The 13,974-nt window shown below is 36.0% G+C and overlaps 1 long non-coding RNA gene across 1 annotated transcript in view; it reads left to right on the forward strand.

The window, feature by feature from the left end:
* The window catches only part of LOC140526299 (uncharacterized), a 109,075-nt gene that overhangs the window by 84,835 nt on the left and 10,266 nt on the right, over positions 1 to 13,974 (forward strand). Inside the window, exon 3 of the long non-coding RNA XR_011974308.1 lies at positions 8,223 to 8,281. This is a non-coding gene — a long non-coding RNA (uncharacterized lncRNA). The remainder of the gene's footprint in view (positions 1 to 8,222; positions 8,282 to 13,974) is intronic.

Below are 13,974 nucleotides of genomic sequence, written 5' to 3' on the forward strand. Positions count from 1 at the left end.
CTTATGTGCTGTTACAAATACATGGCCATGCATCTTCTGCCTGACCCCACCTCCCACATGCCCACGCTTACAGTTGTTGAAACCTCTAACTTTCTTCAATGTTAAGTTCCCAACACCTAAGGTTAAGTTCCAATTCTTGCACAGCCTTTCCTCACTGTTCCTTATACTTGCTAATTTTGTAAGTTTCTATATCTGTCTTTCAGTATGTATATTATTTGCCTTATTGTAATGTAAACTCATTATGTGAACAAAATGCTTCATTTTTGACTTTGTATTCACAGGATATAGAGCAGTAACTTGTATGTAGTGGACACCTTTTGGGTTAAATTGAATAAAATAAGAGTATCTATCCCAAAATATAAAGTATTAGAAAATACTGCAAGCACATTTCCCTCCCTACTTCTCATCTCCCATCTTATAAAATATTTCTGGATATCTTCTTTTGGAATTTCCTTCAGAGTTAGTGTATGAGGCATGGAAGACATCTATCCTATTATTTTATAATCACAGGAAAGTCACTAGCTAACTTGATTATCCAACTAACTGTATTTGCCACAGTAAGTTTCTAAGGAATTTTATTTGTTTCCAGTACTTATATTAACTCTCACAGGAAGAAAATTTGCTTTTTTTAAGGGCAGTTCAAAATACATATATGCATGCATATACACATACACATAAATATTATATACATCAATATTATAGCTTTTAAAAACCATGCAATTTAAAACCGATGGAAATATTATTATTTTTTCTTGTGCAATTTAATTCAAATTTTGCTGCCTAGTTTTTGTTCAGTTATTATCATTGGTTCTTTCAGATGGGAAAGCCAAACTAAAATAACCTGTTAGAAATAATTTCAGTATAATATCAGGTTTCCAAAAATCATTAAGGGGAAGTGAATTATGCATTCTGTGGATATTTTTATTATTATTTTTTGGGGAAGAAATAATATAATTATTTCCCCACTTCAAATAATCCTTCATTATTATCTCATTTATGTAAAATCCTATTGTTTTACTCATGAGTAGTAGCATTGCCAGAAACTAACAAGGATAAGTAGATAAAGATGCCAGATCTAAGTCAAGAAACAAATTAGAAGATTAAGAGCAGGAATAAAGCAATAAAGAAAGCTAGGGGTTCCTATTCTGCTTTTCCAAAATGATTGATGTAATCTCCAATCTTTGGGCATGAACTGCATGTATGTATGTATGTGTTGTATATATGTGTATGTGTATATATATGTGTGTGTATACAGATACGATCCTTGCTTCTTTCAAATACTGAGTCTGGTTTTGCACCATTGTCTTATGTCCACTTCCTCATTTTTGATTTTGTGATGATGACTTGCAGCTGGATGATATGATACATAGAGCTACTTATATGTGCCAATATGAGATGGCTCTAAAAATAATTTTTAAAAAAGTATGCAATCCCCTTACCTCAGTATATGTCAGTTGTAGGTTTAATGCTATTAAAGAGATCCTGTGTACTTAATGCCTTTAAAGAGATCCTCAATGACATGTCTCTACAAAGGAACAGATCACATTTCTGGAGTTGTCATTTTACAATTATGCCAGGTGTTATTTAAACTCAGTAAAGATCTACTTAATGGTGTCAACAATAGAAACAGCAAAGATTAGGTAATGTGGAATGTGAGATATTTGGAATATCACCATATACTTGGGAAATTGAAATATTTTCTGCGATCATTAGTTTTCTGGAAGTCACATATTGCAAGCAGGAAAAAAATTCACAATTTTTAAAAGAAATCTTCCTAATACTTTATTCGTTGTTCTTTTTAGAAAAGTCTAAATTGATCTTTTCTCTAACTCTAAATTTGAATTTCTTGATCCCAAGACTGAAAGATGCATTCACATTACGACCTTTTGAGAAAAAGGCCAGTAAAGATGACAGAGTAAAATAAAAATGTCTAGCCAATCTCTGTAGTACAACCATTCCAGTGAAGATTGAGGAAGATCACCAGACTGGGCAGCGGTAGGGACATCCAAAGGATTTTTCTTCCCATATTGACACAGTGAGATAGGGAGAAGCCTGCAGGAACTAGGGAGGGGGTCCAGCCAGGAAGGATCATGGTGAACAAAGCCTTCTAGCCATTGAACCAAGATAGTAAACTGAACTCTTGCAACTGCATCAGGGAAAATAGACCAGAGGACATTTCTTAAACTTATGTAAGTGCCTTTGTTAGAATTCTTATTTCAGAATATTGTGCTTTATTTGATTTGAAAGATAAAAATGGGCCACCAAAAAGAACCATTTCCTGTGAATACGATCAGTGTTTTCTACAGATTTCTGAGCAATTTAGATGAAGATCCACTATAAATGTGAACAACAGTATTAAACATTCCTTGGCTCATTAATTTTTTAAAAGAAAATAACCTAGGAGTTCCTCAAAAGCATATAAAATGAGACTGCCAGCATTCATCTCTAATGTTAATTTGGTTTATTTGTTTTGTTTTTTAATGCATTTTATTGGAATCTTTTTTATGATCACCGGATTTTTTCCCATTACTTTCCCTTTCCCAACACCAGAGATATGTCATCCAATATGACAATACAACACATGAAGAAAAAGAAAATGAAGAAGAGAAAAAGTATCAATATATTCCCAAAGTCTGAACACACATGCCATTTACCATACCTATGGACTAAGAGTAGGGTGGGGAATACCTTTTTATAACTCTTCTTTGGGGTTATGCTTTTTTTTTTTGGAATTTTACAACATTTATTTTGATTTATTTATAATTATTCTTTTCATTTACATTAGTGTAATCAATTTTATCTTGTTTTCTTGGTTCTGCTTACTTTAGTCTATATCACATGATGTGAATCATCACATACTTCTTTTTCATCATATTGTTTATTTGAACAATAATATTCCATTGCATTTATATACTGTAGTTTATCCATTTCCTAATTAATAGATATCTATTTTGTTTTCAATATCTTGGTGTTACCAAAAAAGTATTATCAAAATATTTTGGTGTATGTGAAGACTTTGTTCTTATTAGACATTTCCTCTAGAGGTTGGTTTTTTTTTGTTGTTGTTGTTCAGTCATTTTAGTTGTGTCTGACTCTTCATGAACTCTTTTGAGGTTTACTCTGCAAAGATACTGGAGTGGTTTACCATTTCCTTCCTCACAGCATTTTACAGATGCAAAAAATGAGACAAATAGGGTTAAGTGACTTGCCCAGGGTTACTTACACAGTTAGTAAAAATTTGAGCATAGATTTAACTCATCTTCCTGACTTCAACCTGGTGTGTTTTATCCACTGCACTATCTAGCTACTTTCAACTAGATCACTGGTGCCTAAATTTGCAATCTGAGAGATTCATTCTTTTGCCCTAAGTTACAAAAAAAAATACTGATATGAAAGAGAAGAAAGTTTTCTGATTTTGGGAGAGGATTCTGGGAAAATGGCAAAGTAGGTCAGTAATTAGCAAGCTCTCCAAATTTTCCCAATAAACAAGACAAAATAGCACCTCCGGACAAGCATAGAGTGGTGAAAAAAATGAACAAGAGGGGCAGAACAGTGGTCCTCTTAGGACAACCAGAAAAGATCCCAAGAAAAATCCCAGGACCCAAGTATTGGTTCCTATGAAATGTAAGCACCTGTGTTAGTTCCACTGAAACAGCAAGCAATGAGTTCTGGATCTAGTTGTACTGGGAAGTAGTCTTAGTCCCAGATACAGGAATTTTCACCTTCCAGACAGTGTGGAGAGCTGGGGGTCTGAGTGGGGAAAGACTGAGGGAACCTCTGCTGATAAGGGAAGTTAGACCGAGCTGTGATGTCAAAACATGAAACTGAGTGAAAAAAAAAAAACAGTACTTGACCAGTGAATGCAGAAGCAGTTCCTGTGGGCACTTACAGGAGGGCAGATTTCTTGGGGAGAGAACTGAAGAAGGACCTGAGGCAAGAGGCACCATCCTCCATTCCCTAGGACTAGAAGTAATTGCAATAGTAAGCTGCTACAAATAAAAAAAAAAAAAAATTAGCAGGCAAAGGAGAAAGAACCCAATTGTAGAAAGTTACTATGGGAACAGTGGACAGCAGGGTTCATCTTCAGAGGAGGATACTGAAGTAAAAAACCCCTTTCCTAACCCAAAGAATAATGTAAAATGTTCACCTGCCCCCAAAAGATTTCACAGAAGAACTTAAAAAAGACTATAAAAATCGAATAAGAGAGATTGAGGGAAAAAATTTTTAATGAGAACAATTCAAGAAAAAACTATATTATGAAAACAAAGTCAGCCAACTGGAAAAGGAGATCCATTATCAAAGGGAAGAAAAAGAATCCTTGAAAATTAGCATTGGTCAGGGGGAAGCCAGTGAAGTTATTTTTCCCCTCAGTTTATATATTTGTAGTCATGAAAACTTTACCATAATAGTCATGTTGTGAAAGAAAACGTAGATACCCCTAAAAATAACACACCTCAAGAAAAATAAAGAAATTAAAAAATGTTTGTCAGTCTGTATTCAGACACCATCAGTTCTTTCTCTCATAGCATTTTTCATCATAACTCCTCCAGAGTTGTATTATATCATTGTATTGCTAAAAATAGCTAAATCATTCATAGATGATTGTCACAAAACATTGTTGTTTATTTTGTACACCGTACATTTCACTTTGCACCCTCTAATGTAAGTCCTTACAGGTTTTTTTTTTAAATCAACTTTCACTTCCACAAAATTATGAATTATAAATTTTCTCCCTATCTCTCCCCTCCCCTCACCCCAAGATGGCATGCATTCTGATTATCCCTTCCCCCAATCTGCCATTCCCTCTATCAATGCCCACTTATCTCCTTCCCTTGTATTTTCCTGTAGGGCAAGATAGATTTCCATACACCATTGCCTCTATGTCTTATTTCCTAGTTGCATGTAAAAACAATTTTTCACATTCGTTTTTAAAACTGTGAGTTCTACATTGTCTCCCTTCCTCCTTCCCTACCCATTCTCATTGAGAAGGCAAGCAATTTGCTGTAAGTTACACATGTATAGTCATAAAAAACACTTACATAATAGTCATGGTGTGAAAGACACCTTAAAAGCATTTGCTTCTGATTCCCCTCCCCTCCATTTGCCCTCTTTTCTATCATCCCCACCTCTCTTATCCATGTCCTCCCTACTTTTCTGCAAGGTGAGAGATATTTCCATACCCAATTGACTGTGTATGTTATTCCCTCCTGTCAAATCTCATGGAAGTAAGATTCATTCATTCCCTCTCACCTCCCCCTTATTCCCCACCATTGTAAAAGCTTTTTCTTGCCTCTTTTATGTGAGATAATTTGATCCATTCTTCCTCTTCCTTTCTTCTTCTCCCACTACATTCCTCTCTCACCCATTACTTTTATTTTGTAGATATCAACCCTACATATTTAACTTTGTTTACTTTGTCATGCTTTTCTTGAATCCTATATTTGAAAGTCAGATTTTCTTTTTTTTCATTAAATCATTTTATTTGTTTTCAGTGTTCCACAATCACTTCCATATATATCTCAGATTTTTTCCCTTCTCTCCCCCATTTTCCTCCATCCCTCCTTCCTCACTCCCTCCTTGAGACAGAACACAATTTTACATAGGTTCTACACATACATTCCTATTAAACATATTTTCACCTTCATCATGTTACATAGAATAATTAAAATGAATGGGAGAAATCATAAAACAAAACAAATCATAATACAAAAGAAAATGGTCTGCTTCATCCTGTGATCCAATTCCACAGTTCTTTCTCTGGATGTGGAAGGCATTTTGCTCATGAATCCATTGGGAATTTTTTATGTCCTTGTACTGCAATGAAGTCTACCAGAAAAGTTCCTCGCACATTGTGGTTGTTGCTCTGTACAAAGTTCTCCTGCTTCTGATCCTTTCACTCAGTATCAGTTCATATAGGTCTTTAAAGGCTTCTGTGAAGTCTTTCTGTCCATCATTTCTTATAGCACAATAGTATTTCATTACATTCATATACCACAATTAATTCAGCCATTCCTCAATTTATGGGCATTTCCCTGATTTCTAGTTTTTGGCCACCATAAAGAGAGCTGCTATAAATACTTTTGTACATGTGGAACCCTTTCCCATTTTTATGATTTCTAGGGGATACAGTCCCAGAAGCCATATAGCTGGCTCAAAGGGATTGCACATTTCTGTAGCCCTTGGGGCATAGGTCCAAATTGCTTTCCATTTTCCTCTTATCATCTTCCTCTTTTGTCATGTTAACCAATCTGATAGGTGTGATGTGGTACCTCAGAGTTGTTTTGATTTGCATCTCTCTAATCAGTAGTGATTTAGAACATATTTTCATATGACTATAGATAGCTTTAATTTCTTACTCTGAAAACTGCCTGTTCATATCTTTTGACCATTTATCAACTGGGGAATTACTTGTATTCTTGTACATTTGACTGAGTTCTCTATATATTATAGAAATAAGGCCTTTTTCACAGACACTAGTTGCAAAAATTCTTTCCCAGTTTTCTACTTCTCTCCTAATCTTGTTTGCATTGGCTTTGTTTGTGCAAAAACTTTACCATTTAATTTAATCAATATTATCCATTTTATGTCTTCATTCTCCGTAAATCTCACAAATATGCTATTTCTTGCTCCTCTAATTTGTTTATAGAATCAATATTTATGCCTAAGTCATGTACCTATTTGGACTTTATTCTTGTGTATGGTGTCAAGCATTGGTCTATACTTAGTTTCTGCCACGTTGTTATCCAGTTTCCCTAGCAATTTTTGTCAAAAAGTGAGTTCTTATCCCAGAAGCTGGGGTCCTTGGGTTTATCAAACACTAGAGTGCTATATTCATTGACTACTGAGTCTTGAGTACCTAACCTATTCCACTGGTCTACCCCTCTGTATCTTAGCCAGTACCAAATGATTTTGATGATTGCTGCTTTATACAACAATTTGAGATCTGGTAGGGCTAGGCCACCTTCCCTAGCATTTCTGTAAGTATATCATCATATTATCTGCAAAGAGTGATAACTTAGTTTCTTCTTTGCCTATTCTAATTGCTTCAATTTCTTTTTCTTCTCATTGCTACAGCTAACATTTCTAGTACCATATTGAATAATAGTGGTGATAATGGACATCCTTATTTCACCTCTCATCTTATTGGAAATGCATCCAGCTTATCCCCATAGTATATAATGCTTACTGAAGGTTTTAAGTAGATACTGCTTATTATTTTATGAAAAGCTCCATTTATTGCTGTGCTCTCCAGTGTTTTCAATAGGAATGGGTGTTATATTTTGTCAAAAGCTTTTTCTGCATCTATTGAGAAAATCATGTGGTTTCTGTCAGTTTTGTTGTTGATATGATCAATAAAGCTAAGAGTATTCCTAATATTGAACCTGCCCTGAATTCCTGGTATAAATACTACCTAATTGTAATGTATTATTCTTATGATAAGTTGCTATATTCTTTTTGCTAGTATCTTATTTAAAATTTTTGCATCTATATTTATTAGAGAAATTGGTCCATAATTTTCTATCTCTGTTTTGGCTCTTCTTGATTTAGGTATCAGAACCATATTTATACCATAAAAAGAATTTAGTAGGACTCCTTCTTCCCCATTTTTCCCAAATAGTCTATATGGTATTGAAATTAACTGTTCTTTAAATGTTTGGTAGAATTCACTTGTAAATCCATCTGGCCCTGGAGGTTTTTTCCTAGAGAGTTCATTGTTGGCTTGTTCGATTTCTTTTTCTGAGATGGGGTTATTTAAGTATTCAACTTCCTCTTCTGTTAATCTGGGCAATTTATATATATATATATATATATATATATATATATGTATATATATTTTAAATAATCAATGTCATTTAGATTGTCAAATTTATGGGCATACAGTAGGATAAAGTAATTTCTAATTATTCTTTTAATTTACTCCTCATTGGAGATTAGTTCACCCTTTTCATTTTTGATATTGGTAATTTGGTTTTCTACTATCTTTTTTTTAAATCAAATTGACCAAAAGTTTATGAATTTTTTTAGTTTTTTCATAAAACCAACTCTTAGTTTTATTTATTAGTTCAATAGTTTTATTAATTTCAGTTTTATTATTCTCTTCTTTGGTTTTCAGTATTTCTAATTTGATATTTTCTTGGGGCTTTTCAATTTGTTCTTTTTCTAGATTTTTCAGCTGCATTCCCAATTCATTGATCTCCTTTCTCTCTATTGTATCCATGTAGGCATTCAAAGATATGAAACTTCCCCTAAGAACTGCTTTTGCAGCATCCCACAAGGTTTGGTAGGTTATCTCATTATTGTCATTCTCTTTAATGAACTTGTTGATTGTTTCTTTGATTTGTTGTTTAACCCACTCATTCTTTAGGATTACATTATTTAGATTCCAATTTATTTTTATCTGTCTTTCCATGGTCTTTTATTACATATTTTTATTGTGTTTTGATCTGAGGTGGATGCATTTACTATCTCTACCTTTCTGCACTAGATTGTGAGGTTTTTATGCCCTAGTTCATGATCAGTTTTTGTATATGTCCCTTGTACCACTGAGGAAATGGTGTATTCCTTTCTACTCCCATTTAATTTTCTCTTGAGATCTATTGTATTTACCTTATCCAGAGTTTTATTCACCTCTTCTACTTTTTTCTTGCTTATTTTGAGGTGAGATTTATGAAATTCAGAGAGGGGGAAGTTGAGGTCCCCCACTAGTATAGTTTTGCTATCTATTTTTTCCTGCAACTCCCTTAACTTGTCCTCTAAGAATTTGGATGCTATACCACTTGGAGCATATATGTTTAGTAATGATAATGCTTTGTTGTCTATGGTGCCTTTTAGCAGGATATAGTTTCCTTCCTTATCTCTTTTGAGTAGATCTATTTCTACTTTTGCTTTGTCTGAGATTAGGGTTGGTACCCCTACTTTTTTTTTTATTTTTTTCCCTACTTTTTTACATCAGATGAAGCACAATATATTCTGCTTCAAACTTTTACCTTTACCCTATGTGCATCCCCCTGTTTCAAATGTGCTTCTTGTAAGTAACTTATTGTTGGATTATGGTTTTTAATCCATTCTGTTATCTGTCCCTCTTTTATGAGAGAGTTCATCCCATTCATGTTCACAGTTATGATTAGTATCTGTGTCTTCCCCTCCAACCTCTTTTCCCCAGTTTGTGCTTTTAGTTCTTCTGTCTCCCTTCCACTCCACGATAAAGTTTTACTTTTTGACCACTGCTTCCCTTAGTCTTCTCTTTCTTCTTTCAGCTCCCCTCTGTTTTACTCCACTTTATGCTTAATACTTCTTCCATCCCTTTTGTCCTCCCTTCCATTTTCTTTCCACTTGCCCCTCCTACTGCCTATAGAGCTAGTTAGATCTCTATGCTTAACTGAATTTGTTGTTCCCTCCTTGAACCAAATCAGATAAGAGTAAATATCAAACAATGCTCATCTCCCTCCCTTCTTTCCCTCTACTGTAATATATTTTTGTGCCTCTTCCTGTGATTTAATTTACCATTTTGAGCTTCCTCCTTTTCACATCTCCTGTTACAATCCCTTTCCATACTTATATCACATTTTTATCATCACATCATTTACTTTATACCCACTCCCTCTATCTATGTATATCCCTTTTACGTATCACGATAAATATACAATTCTCAAGATTAACAAGTGTATTCTTTCCTTATAGGGAGGTAAACAGTTTGCCCATATAGAATAACAAGGTTTTTCCCCCTGTTTACCTTTTTATGCCTCTCTTGAGACTTGTGCCTGAAGATTGAATTTTCTATTGAGCTCTGACTTTTTCATCAGGAAGATCTGGAAATCCCTTATTTCATTGAATGCCCGTATCCTTGCCTGAAATATTATGCTCAGCTTTTCTGGGTAATTGATCTTTGTATAGTCCCAACTCCTTTGCCTTTCTGAATATCATATTCTGATTCCTTTGATTTTTTAATGTAGAAACTGCAAGATGCTGTGTGATTTTGACTGTAGCTTCGTGATATTTGAATGGTTTCTTTTTGGCTGCCTGCAGTATATTCTCCTTCACTTAATAGTTCTGAAATTTGGCAATGATATTCCTTGGGGTTTTTATTTTGTGAACCCTTTCAGTAGGTGAATCATGGATTCTTTCAATGACTCTTTTGCACCCTGGCTCTAGGACCTCTGGGCAGTTTTCATTGGTGATTTCTTGAAAGATATTGTCCAGGCTCTTTCTTTCATCATGACTTTCTGGTAGACCAATAATCCTTAGATTTTTTTCTTCTGAATCTATTTTACATTTTCTTCTATCTTTTCATTCTTTAGATTCTGTTTGACTTATTCTTGATGTCTCATAGAGTCATTAGCTTCTATTTGTCCAATTCAAATTTTTATCAAATTGTTTTCTTCAGTTAACTTTTCCATCTCCTTTTCCATATGTCTAATTGTTACTTTTAAGGAGTTATTTTCTCCAGTTTGTTTTTATACTTCCTTTTCCATTTGTCCAACTTTCCCAGTTAGGTTTTTGTGCTTCCTTTTCCATTTGTCCAACTTCTCTTTTAAATTCTTCTGTGATTTATTTCTTCATATTTTTAAAATCATTGGCCAGTTTTTCTTCTGTTTCTGTAATTTCTCTTTTAAAGTCCTTCTTCAGCTCTTGCAAGAATGCTCTTTGAGCTTGCAACCAGTTCATATTCCCTTCTGAAGTTTCCGATGGGAGTACCATCTCAAAACTGACCTCTTCGGTATTCTTGATTTGGTCCTTGTCCCCATAGAAATATTCTTTTCTGCTTTGCTTCTTACTCATGATGACCACCATTTTCCTGACTTTTAAGGAAGTTCTCTGCTTCTGGGGCATAAGGGACCCTGTCCCACAATTCTTGTGCCTTGAATTTGAGGCTTTGTGAGTTATCACCTCCTGTTCTTTCAGCTAGAAATGCTGCAGCTTACCTGGTGCTGAGCTGGCTGGTGTGAGAAAGCAGAAACCAGGTGAAGTCTTTCTGGGTTTCTCCAGACTTTCCCTAGAGCTAACTGCATTAAGTGTGGGGGAGGAGTGGTCTGGCTACAACAGGTCTCCTCTGCTGATCTAGAACATAGGTAAGCTCAGAAGTTGGTAGTCCCACATGAGTTAGTGTCTTCCTGATTCCCCTGTGGTGCTGAGGCAAGACTGGGATCTTGGTGTTGGTGGTTGTAGGCTTCACCTTCCTGGGGCTCAGGATCTCCTCCTTGTTTGTGGAGGTGGGGCTGTCTGGGAGAGCTCTAGTCCTGCACTGGAGGTGCCACAGCAATCCCTTTTAAGCGATTTTCCTAGCCTCACATGCAAAGAGACTACTTACCCCTTTGGCTGATCCCACTGTTCCAGGATTTTTTCTAGGGAAATATTTTACGAATCTTTCAAGGTCAACAATTGCAGGAGAAGAGCATTTACCAATCACTCTGCCATCTTCACTCCCAGAAGTTCAAGTAGGTGACTTATAAACATTTAATCTGTGGGTTGATAGTCTCAGGAACAGCTTCTACAGATACTTGGAGCTTCTTCACTCTCATTCACTCAGTTCCACTGGACTCCTGTCCTGGGCTGATATGTCCAAGATTCCACAGTGGGCTGCTGCCTCAGGCTTCCTGGGACTTCCTGCTTGGACCTTCCATGGCAGGAATGGTGCTGGTACACTCTGTGAGCTGTGCCCTGTGTACTCCTCCAGCTTCTTGCAACAGATCCTTCCCACTGAGCTTCCAGTCTGTCCTGGGCTGTAAATCTGCCACAGTCTGTCTCCTATTGGATTCTGCCACTCCAAAATCTGTTCAGATTCTCTTTTTAGAGGTATCTGAAGGAATTTGTCAGAGAGCTTATGTGAGTAGTTGCTCTCAATCCTCCATTTTGGCTCTGCCCCTGAAAGTCTGATTTTCTGTTTAGCTCTTTTCTTTTCATCCAGAATGCTTTAAGGTTCATTATTTCATTGAATATCTATTTTTTCCCTTGAAGGATTGATTTCACTCAGTTTTTCTAGGTAAGTGATTCTTGATTTTAATCCTATCTCCTTTGTCCTCTGGAATATCATACCCCAAACCCTGCAGTCCCTTAATGTAGAAGCTGCTAGTTCTTGTCTTATCCTGATTGTGTTTCAGCAACTCACATTGTTTATTTCTGGCTGCTTGCAATATTTTCTCCTTGGCCTGGGAGCTCTGTAATTTGACTACAATATTCCTAGGCATTTTCCTTTTGGGATCTCTTTCAGGAGGTGATCATTGGATTCTTTCAATATCTATTTTACCATGTGATTCTAGAATATCAGGGCAGTTGTCCTTGATGATTTCTTGAAGGACGTTGTCTAGACTGTTTTTTCTTGATCATGGCTTTCCCATAGTGCAATAAGTTTTAAATTCTCTGTTCTGGATCCATTTTTCAGATCAGTTGTTTTTCCAATGAGATTTTTTCCCGTTGTATTCTGTTTTTTATTCTTTGGATTCTGTTTCATAGCTTCTTGATTTCTCACAGAGTTGTTAGCTTCCATTTGCTCTCTTCTAATTCTTAAGGAATTATTTACTTCAGTGAGCATTTAGACCTCCTTTTCTATATGACCAATTCTGCTTTTTCTAGCATTCTTCTTATTGACTTTTTGAACCTCTTTTGCTATTTGGTTTGGATCTCTTTTGCATTTGGGTTAGTCTTTTTTTAAGGTATTTTCTTTAGCCTTTGGGGGTTTCGTTTAGCAAGCTATTGACTTGCTTTCCATGATTTCCTTGCATCACTCTCATTTCTCTACTCAATTTTTCCTCTACCTCACTTACTTGATTTTCAAAATACTTTTTGAGCTCTTCTGTGTCCTGAGACCATTTCATATTTTTTCTTGTAAACTTTGTATATAGGAGCTTTGATTTTGTTGTCTTCTTCTGGTTGTATGTTTTGATCTTTCTTGTCACCAAAGTAAGATTTTATAGTCTGGCATTTTTCCCTCTGTTTGCTCATTTTCCCACCCAATTGCTTGACTTTTCAGCTCTTTGTTAAGGAAGTATTATGCTTCCCTTGTGGAAAATGAACTGTCCCAGACTTCAGAGGTTTTATGCAATTATCTTAAAAGATAATTCTAGGGACTTATAAATATTTAGTTCTTCCAAAGTTGTATGATTAAAAATGAATTGTTTACTCCTCTTCTGATCTGTGCTGTAGTTTGAGTGACCACAAACACTCTTCTGCTTTGGAACTGTAAGGAAGATTTCCTCTCCATTGTTGCCACAAAGTCCACCATGCAAGTGCTGCTCCTTGGCCCAGTACTGCCCCCCAAAACTATACTACAGATCCAGGCAGGACAAAGCAAGAGAATCTTATCTCAGTTCCAACAAAGAGATTCCTTAAATCCCCCTCTGATCAGCCACTCTATCTACCCCTACCTTCTTGTCTGTGATCTGAGAGTTCTGGAAGCAGCCTGCTGTATCACCAAGGCAATATTTACAGCACTGATGGTGACTATGAATATGCCAGCATAGTTCTCAATAGTAAAGTATAACAGACTCTCCAAAAAGAAGGCAGAAGAAAAACTTTTATTTAGCCACTAGGAAGACAAATACCAGAACCAGAAAGCAAAATTCCTCATGGTGACCAAGAAGTTAATAAATATGATCACTGCAGGGAACAAAGCCATTCCCAAGCCTTCCCCTCACCCTCTGTCAGGGCCTTCTCACAAGCAAACACTCATGAGCCTGAATCTTGCCTCATCTGTCTGCCTGCATCCTCTCTCCTTTGAACTGACTCTGCTCACTCACTTCTTCCCAGTTCTGCTCCAACCTTCCTGTACTGCCTATTCATCAAGCTCTCCCACTACATCTGACTTAGGCTTCCAGGTGACTTAAGCAGATAATATTGGCCTATTAATGAATGAGAAAATTTTTTCCTTTTAAATTACTATTACACTGCCCTGGGACTGGGACCAGGACCTAACCAGACTGGGGCTAGATTGTCGTCTTTTATACTCCAGGACAGACAGAACCTTCCCACTGACCTTCA

This window comes from Notamacropus eugenii, chromosome 2 (genome assembly GCF_028372415.1).
Source record: "Notamacropus eugenii isolate mMacEug1 chromosome 2, mMacEug1.pri_v2, whole genome shotgun sequence".
In the NCBI taxonomy this organism is placed as follows: Eukaryota; Metazoa; Chordata; class Mammalia; order Diprotodontia; family Macropodidae; genus Notamacropus; species Notamacropus eugenii.